The 19128-nt window shown below is 41.7% G+C and overlaps 1 protein-coding gene across 10 annotated transcripts in view; it reads left to right on the top strand.

Moving 5' to 3' along the window:
* Positions 1–19128, top strand: part of LOC140187550 (SH2B adapter protein 2) — a 176108-nt gene that overhangs the window by 29686 nt on the left and 127294 nt on the right. The window lies entirely within an intron of this gene.

Raw genomic sequence — 19128 nt, 5'->3', positions numbered from 1 at the left:
TGCTTGCCCGAGCCTGCATTAGATCCATTTCCCTCTAAACCTTTCCTGTCCATGTACCTGTCCCAAAGTCTTTGAAATATGACTGTTCCCCTCTCTGCCACTTTTTCTGGCAGCTCATTCCTATACCCACCACCTCTGTTTAAAAAAAAATATGATTTGTCCCACATGTCCTCTTTAAATCTTTCCCCACTTACCGTAAGCCTATCCAATCTCTTCTTATAACTTGAGCCCTTTCGTTCTAGTAACATCCTTGTGAATCTTTTTTGCACTCTTTCTAGCTGAATGACATCTTTCCTATAGCTGGGTGATCAGAACTGCAGATGGAACTCCTAGTGTCATCTCAGTAATATTTTGTTCAGTTGTAACGTGCCTTTGCAATTCTTGTACTATATGCCCTGATGGAGGGCAACAAGTGTGTTCACTACCCTGTCTAACTGCATCAGCACTTTCAAGGAACCCCTAGAATGCTCTGTTTTAAAACACACTCTGTGATACTATGTAAGTCTTTCACTTGCCCGAGTTAAAATTTCAGCTGACATTGCCAGACACTTTCCCACTTAGACTGTATCCTGTAATAATCATGGTGAGGTTTTTCACTGTCCATGACACCATCAATATTGGGGTCTGTTGCAAATTTACTCACCATGTCATCTACACTCAGAGGCCACTTTATTAGGTACCTCCTTTACCTAATAAAGTAGTTACTGAGTGTATGTTTGTGGTCTTCTGCGGTAACCGATCCAGAGCAATTTTCAATGTGTTATGCGCTCACAAATCCTCTTCTGCATACCGCTGTTATAGCATGTGGTTACTTGAATTAACTGTCGCCTTCCTGTCAGCTTGAACCAATCTAGCTATTCTACTCGGACCTCTCATTTACAAGGCATTTTCGCCCATGGAACTACTGCCCATTGGATTTCTTTGTTTTTCGCATCATTCTCTGTAAACTCTAGAGATTGTTGTGCATGAAAACCCCAGGAGGTCAGCAGTTTGTGAGATGCTCAAACCACCCGGTCTGACACCATCATACACAACAAATTGGCGACGAGGTTAATGAACCTGCATCGTATTGGAACGCCATGTTTTAATTGATAACAGCACTCGGAAGAGGCAGAGTGAGGTCGTGAGTCTGAAAAGAAGCGGGAGTTCAGCCAGAGTTGGGAATGTCGGAAGACCGAAAGACACAGTCGGAGCCATGGCACGTCTAGATGAGACCACAGCCGGCGCTGAACCCCAGGGTTGAGGCTCTGCCTGCCTCGGAAGGGAGATTAAAAAAAAGGAGCGACACACGCATCTAGCCAGAGTACACTTGTGACGCTAGCAAAAAAAAAGGTCACATGAGTCAAAAAGAAAACAAGGGACTGGGGCTAAGTTAACATAACAAGGATAAATGAACACAACAGGGATGGTGTTAATTTGATAGTGGTTTGAAGACTGGGCAACTTATATCGAAAGAATAGAGCTATACTGTGATGCTAACGATGTTAATGAAGGAAAAAAAGCCAACATCTTACTTAGTGTAATGGGTGTGAAAACATGGCCTGCTATGGAGCTTGTTAACCCCTGAAAAGCCAGCTGACAAAACGTTCAAACGAATAGTAGACACTCTCCAACAGCATTTAAACCCCAAACCGCTGGTCATTGCTGAAAGATTTAAATTTCGTAAACGGAATCAGAGCAAAGATGAAAGCACTTCTGATTATGGTGCTGAATTGCGCAAATTATCAGAACATTGTCAATTTGGAGCTGGTCTATCAGATGCATTGAGGGATAGGTTAGTGTGTGGCATGCACTGTGAAACCACACAGAAGAAGCTCCTGTGTCAAAAAAGACCTTATGTTAGAGAAGGCGCGAGACATCTCAATATCATTAGAAACAGCCGCACGAGGTGCTTCACAGATACAACAAAAATCTCTGGAATATGCTACGAATAAAATGTCACTGCACAGAAATGAAGGAACGAAATGTTACTGTTGTGGGAACATGTCACATGACCCTGATGATTGTTGGTTTAAAGATAAAGAATGCAGAAACTGTGGCAAGCAGGGTCACACTGGCAGAGTATGCAAAGCTAGTAAACAGCAGGAAAAGGACAAAATACAGAGAAACAAGAAACCCCAGAAAGGAAAATACAACAATGTGCATAAAATGAAAGAAAGCAATTCTGATGAAAATGACTCAGACAAAAGTGAATTGTCTTGTTTGTAACTTCACAGCGTGGAAGAGACAGATAATCGAAGGGTAATATGGATCACTCCACAAGTGGCAGGCGTGAGACTGAAAATGGAGTTGGACACAGGCTCAGCTTTGACAGTGATCTCTGTACGCGACTACAAATGACTGTTTTTGCACATACCTCTGAAACGAACTAAACTACTGCTGAAGACTTACACAGGACAGAAAGTGCATCCGGAAGGCAAAATTAAAGTGACAGTGACCCACGGAGGTAAAACACAGCGACTGTATGCATAACTCTATGTACTGAAAAATGGAGGGCCACCATTGCTGGGACGTGAATGGCTCAGGAAAATTCGGTTGGATTGGCACACTATCAAGGCACCAGATGTGTCAGCAAAGGAGGGCAGCAAAGCTACATCTGAGAGACTGTCACAAACACTTGCTGACTCTGAGGAAGTGTTCATGAAAGGAATAGGAACACGTCAGGGCATGAAGGCAAGGATTGAGATTGAGGAAAATGCATGTCCAAAATTTCACAAAGCCAGACCAGTGCCATATGCAATCCGTCCTACAGTAGAGGCAGAGCTGAAAAATCTGGAGCAGACTGGGGTCCTGTCAAAGGTGGATTGGAGTGAATGGGCCACGCCTGTTGTTCCAGTGATGAAGAAAACCTCCAGCACAAAACCAGGAAAACCAAGCAAGGTGCGCATATGCGGTGACTTTAAAGTGACTGTTAACCCAGTTCTCCACACAGTACAGTATCCTCTACCTCGTATTGACGACATCTGTGCTTCCCCGTCAGGAGGGGAACATTTCACAAAAATCAGTTTGGCCCAGGCTTATCTCCAAATGGAAATCGATGAAGCATCCAAGAAATACCTGACAATAAATACACACAAAGGACTTTACCAGTACAACAGGTTGGTGTTTGGGATAGCATCAGCTCCTGCAATCTGGCAAAGGGCAATGGACCAGGTCCTGCAGGGGATTCCAGGGACTCAGTGCTACCTGGACGACATTATTGTCACTGGCAAAGATGATGACGAACATCTTTCTAACCTAAAACAAGTGCTCACCAGGTTACGAGAATATGGGCTCAGAGCTAATCGACAGAACTGTGAGATTTTCCAAAAAATTTCATACTGTGGGCATGTGATCAGCAAGGATGGCTTACACACGTCTCAAGACAAGATAGAAGCGGTGATTAAGGCACCACCACCTGAAAATGTGTCTCAGCTGAGAGCATATCTTGGTCTAGTGAACTACTACCACAAGTTCTTGCCTAACCTATCCACAGTCCTACACCCACTAAATGCACTATTACAGACAGGGACACAATGGAAGTGGACTGAGAGCTGTGAGAAACTTCAGATGGGGTGCTCGCGCACTTTGACCCCTCCTTACCTATCTGATTGGCTTGTGATGCCTCACGCCACGGGATAGGAGCTGTGTTATCGCACAAGTTTCCAGATGGTTCCGAAAGACCAATAGCCTTTGCCTCAAGAACGCTAACTTCAGCTGAACGCAACTACGCACAGATTGACAGACCCTAAGCCTCGTGCGGGGAGTCAAGAAATTCAGTCACTACCTGTATGGTCAAAAGTTTACCCTGTTGACTGACCATCAGCCTCTCGTGTCAATCTTCAACCCAAGGAAAGGTGTTCCAGTGATGACAGCACACAGGCTGCAGCGATGGTCCCTTTTCTTAGGGGGTCACAGGTACGACATCCAACACAAGGGGACCAAGCAACACGGCAACGCAGATGGATTGTCACGTTTACCACTGCCCACTTCTGTGGTAACTACGCAAATGGATTCAGCAGAGGTTTTTCACACAACAGTAGTTGAACAATTACCAGTGACAAACAGCCTTACTGAAAGGGAAACACACAATGACCCTACGTTGTCAAAAGTGTATGACATCACGGTAAAGGGATGGCCAGCGCGTGGTAACATACTGTTTCCAGCGAGGAAGGAGCAATTGTCAGTGCGTTGGGGAACACTGATGTGTGGCTCACGAGTTGTGATTCCTCCCAAGTTACACACCAGAGTGCTGGAGGAACTGCACGAGAGGCACCTGGGTACCGTGAAGATAAAAGGTCTTGTCCGTGCCTATGTGTGGTGGCCAGGAATCGATAAACAAATTGAGGACTTGACCAAGAACTGCTCTGGATGTCAAAAGTTCCAGAACACACCACCAGAAGCCCCTCTCCATCCACGAGAGTGGCCCTCATCACCATGGCAACGAGTGCACATCGACTTTGCTGGACCATGCATGGACTCTATCTCTTTAATCGTCGTTGATGCACATTCCAAATGGCCAGAGGTCATCAAAATGAAGACAACCACATCGGAAAAGACCATTACAGTTCTGAGGACCATGTTCACCAGGAATGGCATACCAGAACAAATCTGCACAGACAATGGATGACAATTTGTTTCTGAAGAATTCCAAAGTTTTGTGAAGAACAATGGAATCAAGCACTTTACATCTGCCCCTTACCATCCATCCACAAATGGCTTGGCAGGAAGATTTGTACAAACATTCATGAAAGCCATCAAGACAAGGGACAGTGAAAATCGACCACTACAACACAAAATAGACAGCTTCCTCCTTGCCTATCATAATGCAGTACATGCAACCACTAACCAGACTCCAGTGATGACGTTTCTGAACAGGAACCTGAGGTCCCACATGGACCTTCTCAAGCCAGATGTACGGCGTGATGTGGAGAACAGACAGTTCAAACACTTGAATGTTAAGTCAACATGGAGCTTCAGTGTGGGACAGTCAGTTCTTGCATGGGATTACCAGACTGAAAAGTGGCAGCCGGGTACAATTTCCGCCATAGATGGGCCACTGATGTGGAAGAAGTACAGATGGGAGAGAACGTATGGAGATGTCATGTGGAGCAAATCCTGAATGCTCAGGTGGAAAACACAACAACACCTTGCCCGGACTCCCCGGACCGGACATGGAAGGAAACACTCCTGATGTGACCACATCAACCTCGCCCACAGATAAGCCTGTCATCAGTGCTGAGGACCCACCTGATGTACCTGTGGACACTCATTTCCCAAATCAAACGTTGCAGGGCAGACGTTACCCAGAGCGGCAGAGAAGGACCCCCCAGAGACTTCAGTTATAATTATTATTATTATTATGTTACTTTGTTGTAATTTCATATAATTACGTTACTAACTAAACAGTTGGTGGGCGTTTGTATATTAAGGGTACACATACAGTATTTGTTTAGCGTAGTGTCCTTGTTAACTTAAAAAAAAGCAGTTGATACACCTTTAAAATAAAAGGGGAGGAGTGTACCATATAGCCTACTGTATAATATGGGACTATTTTATGTCGTAGTAACAGGTTATTGAGCATGCGCCATTAGGCGTGTATTGATCTGTATATATATGTTCAGTTTGGGTTCCATAAGTAAAAAGCCCTGTTAACTTAGCTCCAGTCTCTAGCGTTTTTATTTGTAGTTTTGTTGTGTAACGTACGCAACAGATTTTAAATAATAAAGGACAATATTGTGAATTAAATTAAAGTCACACATGACTTAGTTTTTAAATGAAAACTGTCAATCCCCCAAAGCTAGTAGTGCAGGTTGCATTTGCTTTCTTTCAACCTTGTATGCTTCAAGGTAAGATACAAGGAATAATTAGGCAGAGTATGCCCAATTCCAAGTTGAATCAATATAATTTCTTCCCTTCTTGTCTTACCCCCTTCTCCCATTAATACAACAGTTTTATGTATTCAGTAAAGGGGTCTCCCCTTATGCCCATTACCCCACAGGTCTTGCAATAATCCCCTGATTCTGAGCCCCACCAACCCCTTAGCTCCTGATCTGCTAAGTGGAAGATCTATATCCACAGATAAACTTTTAACAGCGTTTTTGGCCAAACAATCAATGCCTCTATGTACAGGAACCCATAGGAAGAGGACATGTAGACCAATACTTTGAATGTGAAATAAAATTTGTAGAACTTCCAGCAGTAAATCAGACTTACTGCCAGAATGACCTGTTTTAAGACTAGTCAAAACCAAAAAAGAATCTGAACAAATTATAACCTTGCAAGGACAGATTTCCTGCACCTACTGTAAGCCCAAAATAATGGCAACCAGTTCTGCAGTATACACTGATAAATAGTGAGATCTTTCTTTATTGTTACCTGTAATTCAGGCACAAAAACAGCCACACCAACATTTCCTGTTAAATTATCTTTTGATCCATCAGTAAAAATGGTTAACGTATCACAATAATTCTCCTTAACATACTGATGGACCAACGGACTCTTGGGTATATCAGGATCCTTCAATTTCATTAAATCATGCAACCTAAAATCAAGTGACGCCATTGGAAAAAACCATGATTACCGAAAAAGCTACAGTGGGACAAATTACACGATCCAGCAAACCCATATTCCTAGCATGATGAAAACCCAGCCACCGAAAACTAAGAACACTCTGCTTGTGATGTTCCCAACAGACTAACAACACACTTTTAGCAGGCTGATCATTCCTCTGCCCCCTCAAGTTAGATTATGAAGACACGTAGTCCCCTTTTATTGTCATTTAATAATGCATGCATTAAGAAACGATACAATATTTCCTCTGGCGTGATATCACAAAAACAGGACAAACCAAGACTGAAAAAACTGACAAAACCACATAATTATACATATAGTTACAACAGTGCACAATACCATAACTTGATGAAGAAAGTCCGTGAGCACAGTAAAGTTTAAAGTTTCTCAAATGTCCCACATCTCACGCAGACGGGAGAAGGAAGAAGGACTCTCCCTGCCATGCCGACCACAATCCGACTCTGAGTCATCCGAAAACTTTGAGCTCTGATCAGCTCCCCGACACCGAGTACTGAGCGCCATCTCTGTCCGAGCAATTCAACCTCTTTCTCGGTCGCCAAAAGCAGGCAAGGCCGGGGATTTTGAGGCCTACCCTCCGAAAGATTCCTGACCACACAGTAATGACAGCAGCGGATGGGCGTTTCAGAAATTTCTCCAGATGTTCCTCTGTGATTTCACGTCCATTCTCCATCAAATCAGAATTGCCCACGGCCCCTATTTAACAGATATGACATCATTTTTCACCGGAGAGCTGCGCATGCACTGCCATCTTCTGCTCCCGCCTTCAGTTAACCTAGTTTATTAACAACAACTTCATCCTCCGCAACTGTGAGGGTAATTGCCCCATTTCAACCAGTAAAGCTGAAACAGGAGATGACCTTACTGCACCACAACACAGTCTTAAAGCCTGAGCTTGTATCACATACAAACATTTTAAATTTTGAAGATGAAGCTGATCAATAAGCCACACAGCCATAATCAAGTACTGATCTAATTAAGCAAATATATAAAGTCAGAGATTTTTGTGTAGCACCCCAAGAATACCCACATAGACACTTATGGATATTTAATGCCGCTTTACATTTGTCAATTATCTTACTGGTATGGTGCTTCCATGTCAGCTTATTATCCAGCCACATGCCAAAAGCTCTTATCACTGACACTTCTTCAAGAGTTTGACTATACAGTTTCAAATTGAGTGCAGAGCTATTCATCCTCTTTGTAAAACATATAACTTGTGTTTTAACAACTGAAAGCTTAAAACCATCTATTTGCCCTCTGTACAACTTGTTAATTGCATTCTATATATGATTAAATGAAATTTTTTCTCCTGATTCACAATGCTCCATCATCTGCAAAAAATGATTTTCCCACCCCAGTGCCTATTTCGGAGAAAATATCATTAATCATAATATTAAACAATAAAGGGCTGCAAATATTACCTTGTGCAGACCCATTTTCTATCTCATAGAAGCCCGAATATATCTTTCCTACCCTTACCTGCATAGACCATCTAAATAAGAAACTCATAAAAAAATTATATAGCCTCCCTGCTATTCCTAATTTCTATAATTTAATCAAAAGACCCTCCCTCCATAACATATCATATGCTTTCATTATATCATGACCATATTATATCGTAACATATCATATGCTTTTATTATATCCGCTCTCACGACCAGACTATGTAACAGTTTCTTCCCCCAAGCCATCAGACTCCTCAATACCCAGAGCCTGGACTGACACCAACCTACTGCCCTCTACTGTGCATATTGTCTTGTTTATTATTTATTGTTATTTCTTGTAGCGCCTGCGCTGTTTTGTGCACTTTATGCAGTCCTGGATAGGTCTGTAGTCTAGTGTGGTTTTTGTGCTTTTTCTTATGTAGTTTTTGTATTGTTTCATGTAGCGCCCATGTTCCTGCAAAACGTTGTCTCATTTTTACCATGTTCTGTACCAGCAGTTATGGTTGAAATGACAATAAAAAGTGATTTGACTTGACTGACTTGATATCAATAAGTACTGCTATTACAACTTTATTTACCTATGCTTTCCTAATATCATCTTCCAAACATAAAACTGAATCCAATGTCATTCTACCCTTCCAAAATCTGCTGTTCACCTCTTTTTTTCCCCAAGTATACTTTAACCTATTACCATTTGTTCCATAAGTTTACACAAATGGGATGTTGATGATATTGGTCTATAACTAGAAGGATCTGACAGGGGTTTTTCAGATTGGAATAGGCACTACTACTGCCATTTTTCATGAGGAGAAAAGATGGCCTAAATTTCAAATACAGTGGCATGCAAAAGTTTGGGCACCCTGGTCAAAATTTCTGTTGCCGTGAATAGCTAAGTGAGTAAAAGATGAGTAAAAGGCATAACATTAAAGAGGACACATTTCTTTGATATTTTAAGCAAGAAAACTTTTTTATTTCCATCTTTTACAGTTTCAAAGTAACAGAAAAGGAAAAGGGCCCGAAGCAAATGTTTGAGCACCCTGCATGGTCAGTACTTCGTAACACCCCCTTTGGCAAGTGTCACAACTTGTAAACCATATAACTGTACAACAATTACAGCAGGGAAACAAGCCATCTTGGCCCTTCTAGTCCATGCTGAACTCTTACTCTCACCTAGTCCCACCGACCTGCACTCAGCTCATAACCCTCCATTTCTTTCCTGTCCATATAGCTATCCAATTTAACTTTAAATGACAACATCAAACCTGCCTCAACTACTTCTGCTGGAAGCTCATTCCACACAGCTACCACTCTCCGAGTAAAGAAGTTCCCCCTCATGTTACCCCTAAACTTCTGCCCTTTAACTCTCAACTAATGCCCTCTTGTTTGAATCTCCCCTACTCTCAATGGAAAAAGCCTATCCATGTCAACTCTATCAATCCCCCTCATAATTTTAAATACCTCTATCAAGTCCCCCCTCAACCTTCTACGCTCCAAAGAATAAAGACCCAACTTGTTCAACCTTTCTCTGTAACTTAGGAGATGAAACCCAAGTAACATTCTAGTAAATCTTCTCTGTACTCTCTCTACTTTGTTGACATCTTTCCTATAATTCGGTGACCAGAACTGTACACAATACTCCAAATTTGGCCTACCAATGCCTTGTACAATTTCAACATTACATCCCAACTCCTGTACTCAATGCTCTGATTTATAAAGGCCAGCATACCAAAAGCTTTCTTCACCACCCTATCCACATGAGATTCCACCTTCAGGGAACTATGCACCATTATTCCTAGATCCCTCTGTTCTACTGCATTCTTCAACACCCTACCATTTACCATGTATGTCCTATTTTGATTAGTCCTACCAAAATTATCACATTTATCAGTATTAAACTCCATCTGCCATCTTTCAGCCCACTCTTCTAACTGGCCTAAATTTCTGTGCAAGCTTTGAAAACCTACTTCATTATCCTCAACTCCACCTATTTTAGTATCATCTGCATACTTACTAATCCAATTTACCACCCCATCATCCAGATCATCAATATATATGACAAACAACATTGGACCCAGTACAGATCCCTGAGGCACACCACTACACACCGTCCTCCAATCTGACACACAGTTATCCACCACTACTCTCTGGCGTCTCCCATCCAGCCACTGCTGAATCCATTTTACTACTTCAATATTAATACCTAACGATTGAAACTTCCTAACTAACCCTCCGTGTGGAACCTTGTCAAAGGCCTTACTGAAGTCCATATAGACAACATCCACCGCTGTACTCTCATCAACTTTCTTAGTAACCTCTTCAAAAAATTCAATAGGATTTGTCAAACATGACCTTCCACGCACAAATCCATGTTGACTGTTCCTAATCAGACCCTGTCTATCCAGATAATTATATATACCATCTCTAAGAATACTTTCCATCAATTTACCCACCACTGACATCAAACTCACAGGCTGATAATTGCTAGGTTTACTCTTAGAACCCTTTTTAAACAATGGAACAACATGAGCAATACGCCAATCCTCCGGCACAATTCGGGTTTCTAATGACATTTGAAGTATTTCTGTCAGAGCCCCTGCTATTTGCACACTAACTTCCCTCAAGGTCCTAGGGAATATCCTGTCAGGACCCAGAGACTTATCCACTTTTATATTCCTTAAAAGCACCAGTACTTCCTCTTCTTTAATCATCATAGTTTCCACAACTACCCTACTTGTTTCCATTACCTTACACAATTCAATATCCTTCTCCTTAGTGAATACCGAAGAAAAGAAATTGTTCAAAATCTCCCCCATCTCTTTTGGCTCCGCACATAGCCGTCCACTCTGATTCTCTAAGGGACCAATTTTATCCCTCACTATCCTTTTGCTATTAATATAACTGTAGAAACCCTTTGGATTTATTTTCACCTTACTTGCCAAAGCAACTTCATATCTTCTTTTAGCTTTTCTAATTTCTTTCTTAAGATTCTTTTTACATTCTTTATATTCCTCGAGCCCTTCATTTACTCCAAGATGCCTGTATTTATTGTACATATCTCTCCTTTTCCGAAACAAATTTCCAATATCCCTTGAAAATCATGGCTCCCTCAAACTTTTAACCTTTCCTTTCAACCTAACAGGAACATAAAGATTCTGTACCCTCAAAATTTTGCCTTTAAATGACCTCCAAAAAGTTCTATTCACAAGGTTCAAAGGAACATCTAAACAAGCCTGATGCATTTTGGAAACAAGTCCTGTGGACTGATGAAGTTAAAATAAAACTTCTTGGCCGCAATGAACAAAGATATGTTTGGAGAAAAAAGGGTGCAGAATTTCATGAAAAGAACCCTTCTCAACTGTTAAGCACGGGGGTGGATCGATCATGCTTTGGGCTTGTGTTGCAGCCAGTGGCACGGGGAACGTTTCACTAGTAGAGGGAAGAATGAATTCAGTTAAATACCAGCAAACATCACACCGTCTGTCAAAAGCTGAAGATGAAAAGAGGATGGTTTCTACAACAGGATAATGAACCTAAACACACCTCAAAATCCACTATGGACTACCTCAAGAGGCGTAAGCTGAAGGTTTTGCCATGGTCCTCACAGTCCCCCGACCTAATGTCATCGAAAATCTGTGGATAGACCTCAAAAGAGCAGTGCATGCAAGACAGCCCAAGAATCTCACAGAACTAGAAGCCTTTTGTAAGGAAGAATGGGCGAAAAACCCCCAGACAAGAATTGAAAGACTCTTAGCTGGCTACAAAAAGCGTTTACAAGCTGTGACACTTGCCAAAGGGGGCGTTACTAAGTACTGCCATGCAGGGTGCCCAAACTTTTGCTTTGGGCCCTTTTCCTTTTCTGGTATTTTGAAACTGTAAAAGATAGAAATAATAGTTTTCTTGCTTAAAATATTAAAGAGATGTGTCATCTTTACCTTTATGCCTTTTGGAAATCAGTTCATCTTTTACTGGCTTAGCTATTCACAGTAACAGAAATTTTGACCAGGGTTGCCCAAACTTTTGCATGCCACTGTATGATTCAGAAATTTTAATACTATCTTGAGAGTTGTCAGCCATATGTTTAAACATGCTGTCACTTTCTGGTATCACGTATCCTGTGACGGGAATAAAGAACCAGCAGAGATGGAAAACACTTTGGAATCCAGTATTGCTATAAACTAATGATATTTATTAGTAACTACGCAATACAGTAATATAAATGTAGATAAGTCAAACAGGTTAGCCATGTTTATATATATATAAGTAAGTATATCAGTAAGTGTGGAAATATATGTATGAAAAGACCAAGTTTCTTTAAGTCTAGGGGTAAAAAGATACAGCCTTACGATGATGAGTAAAGTTCAGTTCAGTTCGTGTTATTGAATTGAGTAGTGATAGAGAGGGAGAGATTTGAGTCTTCAGGTGAGCTGATGCTGTCGATTTTCTCGTTCTCCTTTGAAATCCTTTAAAAGTCACCAACTGTGACCTTAACAAAAGGGACCGGTTTTCTGTGTGGAGCCATCCCCCAGGCGAGGGTGGACACGTGGACAACTCCCCACCAGTCAACCCCTTCTCGATCTTCTGAAACCCACTTTCCTCGCGAGCACAACAATGCTCATTCAGTGTCCAAACATGTGTCTGAGGTCTGTATCATCTGACCTCCTATTTTATCTTCCCGTGCTGAGCATCAACTGTCATTCAAATAACTCCTCCTTCCTCTCTCTGTGAAGAAATGCAAGCAGGCAAAAGTCCTTGAGAAGTATCAACAACCTGTCGAAATTCATAACATCGAGTGTCCATCAAATAACCGCCCTTGGTTACCATAGCAACTTACGAGCTGCTCGATGCTGTCTCCAACTCAGCAGAAATCCAAAAGTTACTTCCAGTGCCTTAAAGTGACAGTCTAACAGTTAATCTTCGTCTCTCTCTCTTTCAAAACAACCTGTCAGTGTTAAATAACTCTCTCTCTCTCTCTTTTCAAAAGCACAGTTCATAGGGGTAATTCAGGACCCCATCACAATACAATAACATACCATCCTTGCCACACATTTTAATTCCATGTCCCATTCCCATTCTGATATGTCTATCCACAGCCTGCTCTACTGTAAAGATGAAACCACACTCAGGTAGGAGGAACAACACCTCATATTCCGTCTGGGTAGCCTCCAACCTGACAGTATGACCATTGACTTTTCTAACTTCTGCTAATGCCTCACCTCCCCCTTGTACCCCATTCGTTATTTATTTATATACACACATTCTTTTTCTCTCTCTCCTTTTTCTCCCTCTGTCCCTCTCACTATACCCCTTGCCCATCCTCTGGGTTCCCCCTTCCCCCTTTCCTTTCTCCCTGGGCCTCCTGTCCCATGATCCTCTCATACCCCTTTTGCCAATCACCTGTCCAGCTCTTGGCTCCATCCCTCCCCCTCCTGTCTTCTCCTATCATTTTGGATCTCCCACTCCCCCTCCAATTTTCAAATCCCTTACTCACTCTTCCTTCAGTTAGTCCTGACGAAGGGTCTCGGCCCGAAACGTCGACTGCACCGCTTCCTAGAGATGCTGCCTAGCCTGCTGCGTTCACCAGCAACTTTGATGTGTGTTGCTATCCTTTCCTGAAGCTGTCTGACCTGTACTATTAATAGATTTCATAAATTCACACAAGCAAAACTCTACATCACTAATACTATCATTGCTACAGCTAGGTTCCAACACATCAGGGTATTCACTTAGAACCTTATCCCTACATTGTTCAGCCTCTTCACTTAAATTATCTTGATTATGAATTGCAGCAAATGACTGAGCCAGTAACTCAACCTCTTCGTTTCAGTATCCAGCATATTACCTTCTTTAATCAATACTGGAATGTTACACTGGACAACAAAGACTTTGCTTCCTGAATACCTTTAGGTGTATCTTATGAATTTTGGGCTACTGATCATGAAAATCACCATGAAATTTCCCTATCACGCACCATTTTTTAAATAAACTTATGTTTATTATTTCAATTCATAATTCAAGTCAATTAAAATGTTGCCTACAATGTAAGCTGGAAAGTTTCCTATCTTGTCCGGGCATGCTTGGGCATGCTTAGACGGCAGGGCTGCTGCATGGCAGGACAGGTTTTAGTAATAATTGTTGGGTTCAGGACTGTAAGGATGGAATTTGCTATCACCAGGCACAAAAATTTCTATGAAGAATTTTGATATTTGAGACAGATGCTTCCCAGAATAACTGATGCCAAGATTAAGGAAAGCATTTTTGTTGGTCCACAAATCAAACAGGTCATCAATGACAGGCAATTTGAAGAATTTCTAGTGGGATCGGAGAAAATCACATTGAAGGCCTTCAAGGAAGTTGTTGGAATTTTTCTCGGCATCTACAGAGCACCAAACTAAATGCAGCTGGTTGAAAGCATGCTTCAAGCTTATAAAACGATGAAATGCAACACGTTACTAAAGATTCATTTTCTGCATTCCTATTTAGACTTCGTCCCTGCAAAGCTTGGTGCTGTTAGTGACGAGCATGGTGAAAGGTTTCACCAGGACATTGCGGTCATGGAGAAAAGATACCAGGGCAACTGGAATCCATCAATGCTGGCGAATTATTGTTGGGCACTTAAGCGAGAAGCCTCAGACACTAAGTACAAATGAAAGCCATTAACAAAATATCTTTAACTTAGTTGAACTATTTCAAAGCATCAGCAGCATTATGCAATTAAACACATTATATTCAATAAAAGTTAATTTGTTGTTTCTCCAAATTCCTACGTGATACAAGTAGTCTGAAATTATATTTGTGTTCATCTTCAAGCAGTCTATCATAAACGAACAAAAATTCTGAGGAAGCAACACTTTTGAAAAAATTTGTTGTCCAGTGTTATTAGCCCTATGAATCCACCCCCCCCATTTTTTTAATCATTTCCCAAACATCTCTTAAGTTTAATACCCCTTCCAATACTGGCATAGTATAACCTACAGTAAACATTTTTCGCAACCTTCACTACTTTCCTCACCATAGCCTGTGCCCTTTTGTACTTAATAAGGTCACTGGGAGACTGATACTATTTAACTTTTCTAAACGCCTTATTTCCCTCCTTAATTGCCTCTGCATACTCCTCAGTCCACCATGGTACAGCCTTTCTCCTATTAATGTCCTTTTTAATAGGAATCACTTCCACTGCAGATTTATGAATAATGTAACATAACCTTTCATTGCAGAAATCCATATCATCCTCAACATTCAGCCCTGACAGACATTCATCACATAAAATCTTAAACCTCTCCGAAGTTCGCTTTACCGAAGTTCCATTTCCTAAAGGTGGCCTTCTGTCCCCTATACCCAAGCTTATAAATATAGGAAAATGATCATTTCCCAATGTTTCATCTCCCATGACATCCCACTCACTCGCCCCAGCCAGAATGTTCAAAACTAAAGTTAATTTATAGCAGTTTCAGAACTATTATGAATATTAACTCTGGAGCCCCTCCCATCATTAAGACACACAAGCTGTGAAATATCTAAAAATTTGTCTACAATCAAACTATTACCATCATTCTGCAAACAACCCCACAGTGAACATCCCACACCAAACAACCCTTAGTGAGCTAGAGCTACATGTGCTTTCCAGCAAATCGATCACAATTCTTGATCACGTCTGTATGCATTTATGCATTGAGTTGCCGCTACATGACCGGCTGATTAGGTAGTTGAGTTAACAAGCATGTGTGCCTTTTCAAGTGACTGCTGAGTATACATTCTCACCTGAATCATTAAGACAGATAACAACAGCTCTGGTCACAGCCTCCACTCTGGAAAAGCATCCTCCTCTTCCACGGTCTGACTACTTACACCAATCCCATTTTATATATATTTGGCTAACTCACCTGGATCCCTGTGGTCAAACTTTCCATGCAGGATGTTGTCAAAGACCTTGCTAGCCTTGCCCTTGTCAATCCTCTTGGTCACCTCTTAAAAAGGTACTCAGTCAAAATCATGAGACGAGTTCCTGTGCTCCAAATGGAAGGTAGATCCTGTCCATCAGAATCCCCTCCACAACTTCCCCACCACTGATTTCAGGCCCACCAGCCTGGAGTTCCCTGACTGGTCCTTGCAGCCTGGTTGTTGGGTGAGAGAGAGGGGATGTAGGATGGGGTTCTCCTTCATCACGTATTTGTCTTTAGGAAAATGATCCACTATCCCCCCAACAGAACATATTCCACCCTCCCTATAATCCACTCCACCTCTCATGAACCATTCCACCCCCACCTTCCCTGTGAATGATTCTCCCCCACACACCACACCACAATGTGGACCAGTTGTCGGCATTAACAAAAATTGGCCTTTGTAAGGTGCATGGAACATGCGTTCTGAGACTGTGAACAGAAGTATGTCCTAGACATGGCACCGACAGTGTGAACCAATGCCTATCTGGATTCTATTGTGGAAGGAGAGAGATGGAGGAGTCTATGGAGAGAACTCCAGTGCTGAAGGTTGCATGCTGACTGAACACAGAGCCAAGGGAGTTGTGGAGATTTTGGGACTGGACCCAGGACGGCATCTGTGAAGTTTGTAGTGCTGGAAGAGCAGACAGAGAGAGTTATTGGTCATTTGTGGGGGTGGCTGGAACAGCAAGCCTTTGATAGAGACAACGTGTTGTCGGGAAGGATCCCTGGCTATGGTTTGTGAAGAGGACAATTCCAATTTGGACCAGTACTAGCTGTGCCCCTCCCAGGAGACCAGTGACTGTTTCACTAAGGCTGATGTGTTGGGGAAACCACCACCACCAGCTCGGTTAACCCCACAAGGCTGCCTCTCTGCTGAATCCTCTACCCACCTACTGGTAGTTTCTCCAGCCCTCCTGTTTGTTCGCTATCCTCATTCTCTCAAACTTGCAGCTAAAGTTTGCACACCCCTTGCATGTCATGCCCCTGAACAGCCTGGCTTGGTTTGCTGGGAGTTCAGATCCATCACAGAGGGAGAGACGGATTTTATAACGTTTTCTAGAAACCTATAAAATTATGAAAGGGATAGATAGCATAGAGGCAGAAATGTTGTTTCTACTGTTAAGTGAAACTACAAATTAGGGGACGTAGCCTCAAAATTTGGGGGAATAGGTTTAGAATGGATATGAGGAGAAACTTTTTCCAGAATTGTGATCTGTGGAATTCTTTGAACAGGGAAGCAGTGGAGGCTACCCCATTAAGACACAGTTTGATAGATTTTTGTATAGCAGGGGAATTAAGATTATGGGGAAGGGGTGGGTGGGTGGAGCTGAGTCCACAGCCAGGTCTTATTGCATGATGGACCAGGTGACTGACTCCTGCTCCTATTTCTTATGTTTGTACATCATCAGTTGGTGTTACTCTTGTGTTTGTCTCAGTTACTCAGTGCAACAAAGACATACAGCAGTGCCAGAAAGTTTGTGGACCCTGTAGAATTTTCACTATTTCTGCATAAACATGACCTAAAATGTGATCAAAACTAGATAAAGAGAACCCAATTAAATAAATAATACAAAAATGTTGTACTTGTTCATTTATCTATTGAGAAAAAATGGTGTATTATTACATGTATTTGTTGGGAAAAGTGTATGAACCTTTGCTTTCAGTGTCTGGTGTGACCTCCTTGTACAATAATAACTTCAGCCAAATGTTTCTGGTAACTGTTGATCAGTCCTGCACATCAGCTAGGAGGAATTCCTTACAAAACTGCTTCAACTCTGGAATGTTCTGTGGGCTTCCTTGCATGAACTGCTTGCTTCAGGCCCTTCCACAATTATAAGATTAAGGTCCAGACTTTGACTCGGCCATTCCAAAGCGTGAATTTTCTTCCTTTTAAACCATTCTGTTGGTGATGTACTCTTGTGTTTTGGATCATTGTCTTGTTGTATTATCTGACTTTTATTAAGCTTCTGGATCTTAGCAGGATGCCCATTCCTAGGGAGAGTAGCAACAGTACTGAATTTCCTCCATTTTAGACAATATCTCAGGTCTTTAGAAATGCTTTTGTAGCCTTTTTCAGCTTCATACATCTGTATAATTAGTCTTCTAAGGTCCTCTGCAAGTTGTTTTGATTGAGGAATGGTGCACATAAACAGATTTTTCTTGAGAAGAGCAGGCTCTGTCAGTAACCTGACTTTGTGTGTCTTTTTATAGGGCAGGGCACCTCTACATCCCACACTTCCAATCTCATCTCATTAATTTGAAGCTTTTTCAGAAGTCATTACTCCAGAGGTTTGCATACCTTTTCCAATAATTATATGAAATATTGGATCATTTTTCTCAATAAATAAGTGAATAATTAAAATGTTTTTGTGTTATTTATTTAATTGGGTTCTCTATCTAGTTTTAGGACGTGAAGACCTGATCACATTTTAGGTCATATTTATGCACAAATAGAGAAAATCTTACAGGGTTTACAAACATTCCAGCACCACTGTATAGTTGCATTCAAGCTGTTTTGGATGTCTGACTACACACAATTAATTCTATCCCTGTCTTTCCTGATTTGATTGCAATGTCTTGTCCTGCAGTTTATTGCAAGTTTGTGTCCGTCATTGTTCTGCTTGCTGTTGGACCATTGTCTTCTGATGAACCTCAGCAATGATCATTAATATTTACAAAGGCTGTTGGGATGTGTGTTTTTTAAGATATGTCTGAGCCTCCTGTTTAAAAGGGCCATTGTCGAACCACAATGTTCTTTGGTAGAAACTGCTCTCTCAGTACAGCTGCCTATTACCTGTTACAAGGGGCAGGTCAGTGTGACACACTGTTACATGGGACAGTTTGGGGTGATGTTCACAGTGACAGGTGACGCAGCTCACTCAGTTAGAGGGAAGAGGGAAGAATACTCCAGCTGTTGTTGTGAACAGTTCCATACCACAGGCATTTAAAGGACGGCCAACTCCATTTTCAAAGATTTCATCCATCACTGCTGTCAAGCTCTAGCACTTTATGCAGTCTGGCTCACTGACTAAGGAACAGAGGGGTAAAAAAGAACTTCTATGCCCAGTGAATAGTGTAAAATCTGGAACAGAACCAGCTGGTGAGTGTGGCAAACAGATTCTATCGAAATGATTGAGAAAGCATTAGATAAATGGGTAAATCTGCAGCTG

Source organism: Mobula birostris, chromosome 25 (genome assembly GCF_030028105.1).
Source record: "Mobula birostris isolate sMobBir1 chromosome 25, sMobBir1.hap1, whole genome shotgun sequence".
Lineage (NCBI taxonomy): Eukaryota > Metazoa > Chordata > Chondrichthyes > Myliobatiformes > Myliobatidae > Mobula > Mobula birostris.
This window is presented reverse-complemented; position numbering and strand designations above follow the sequence as displayed.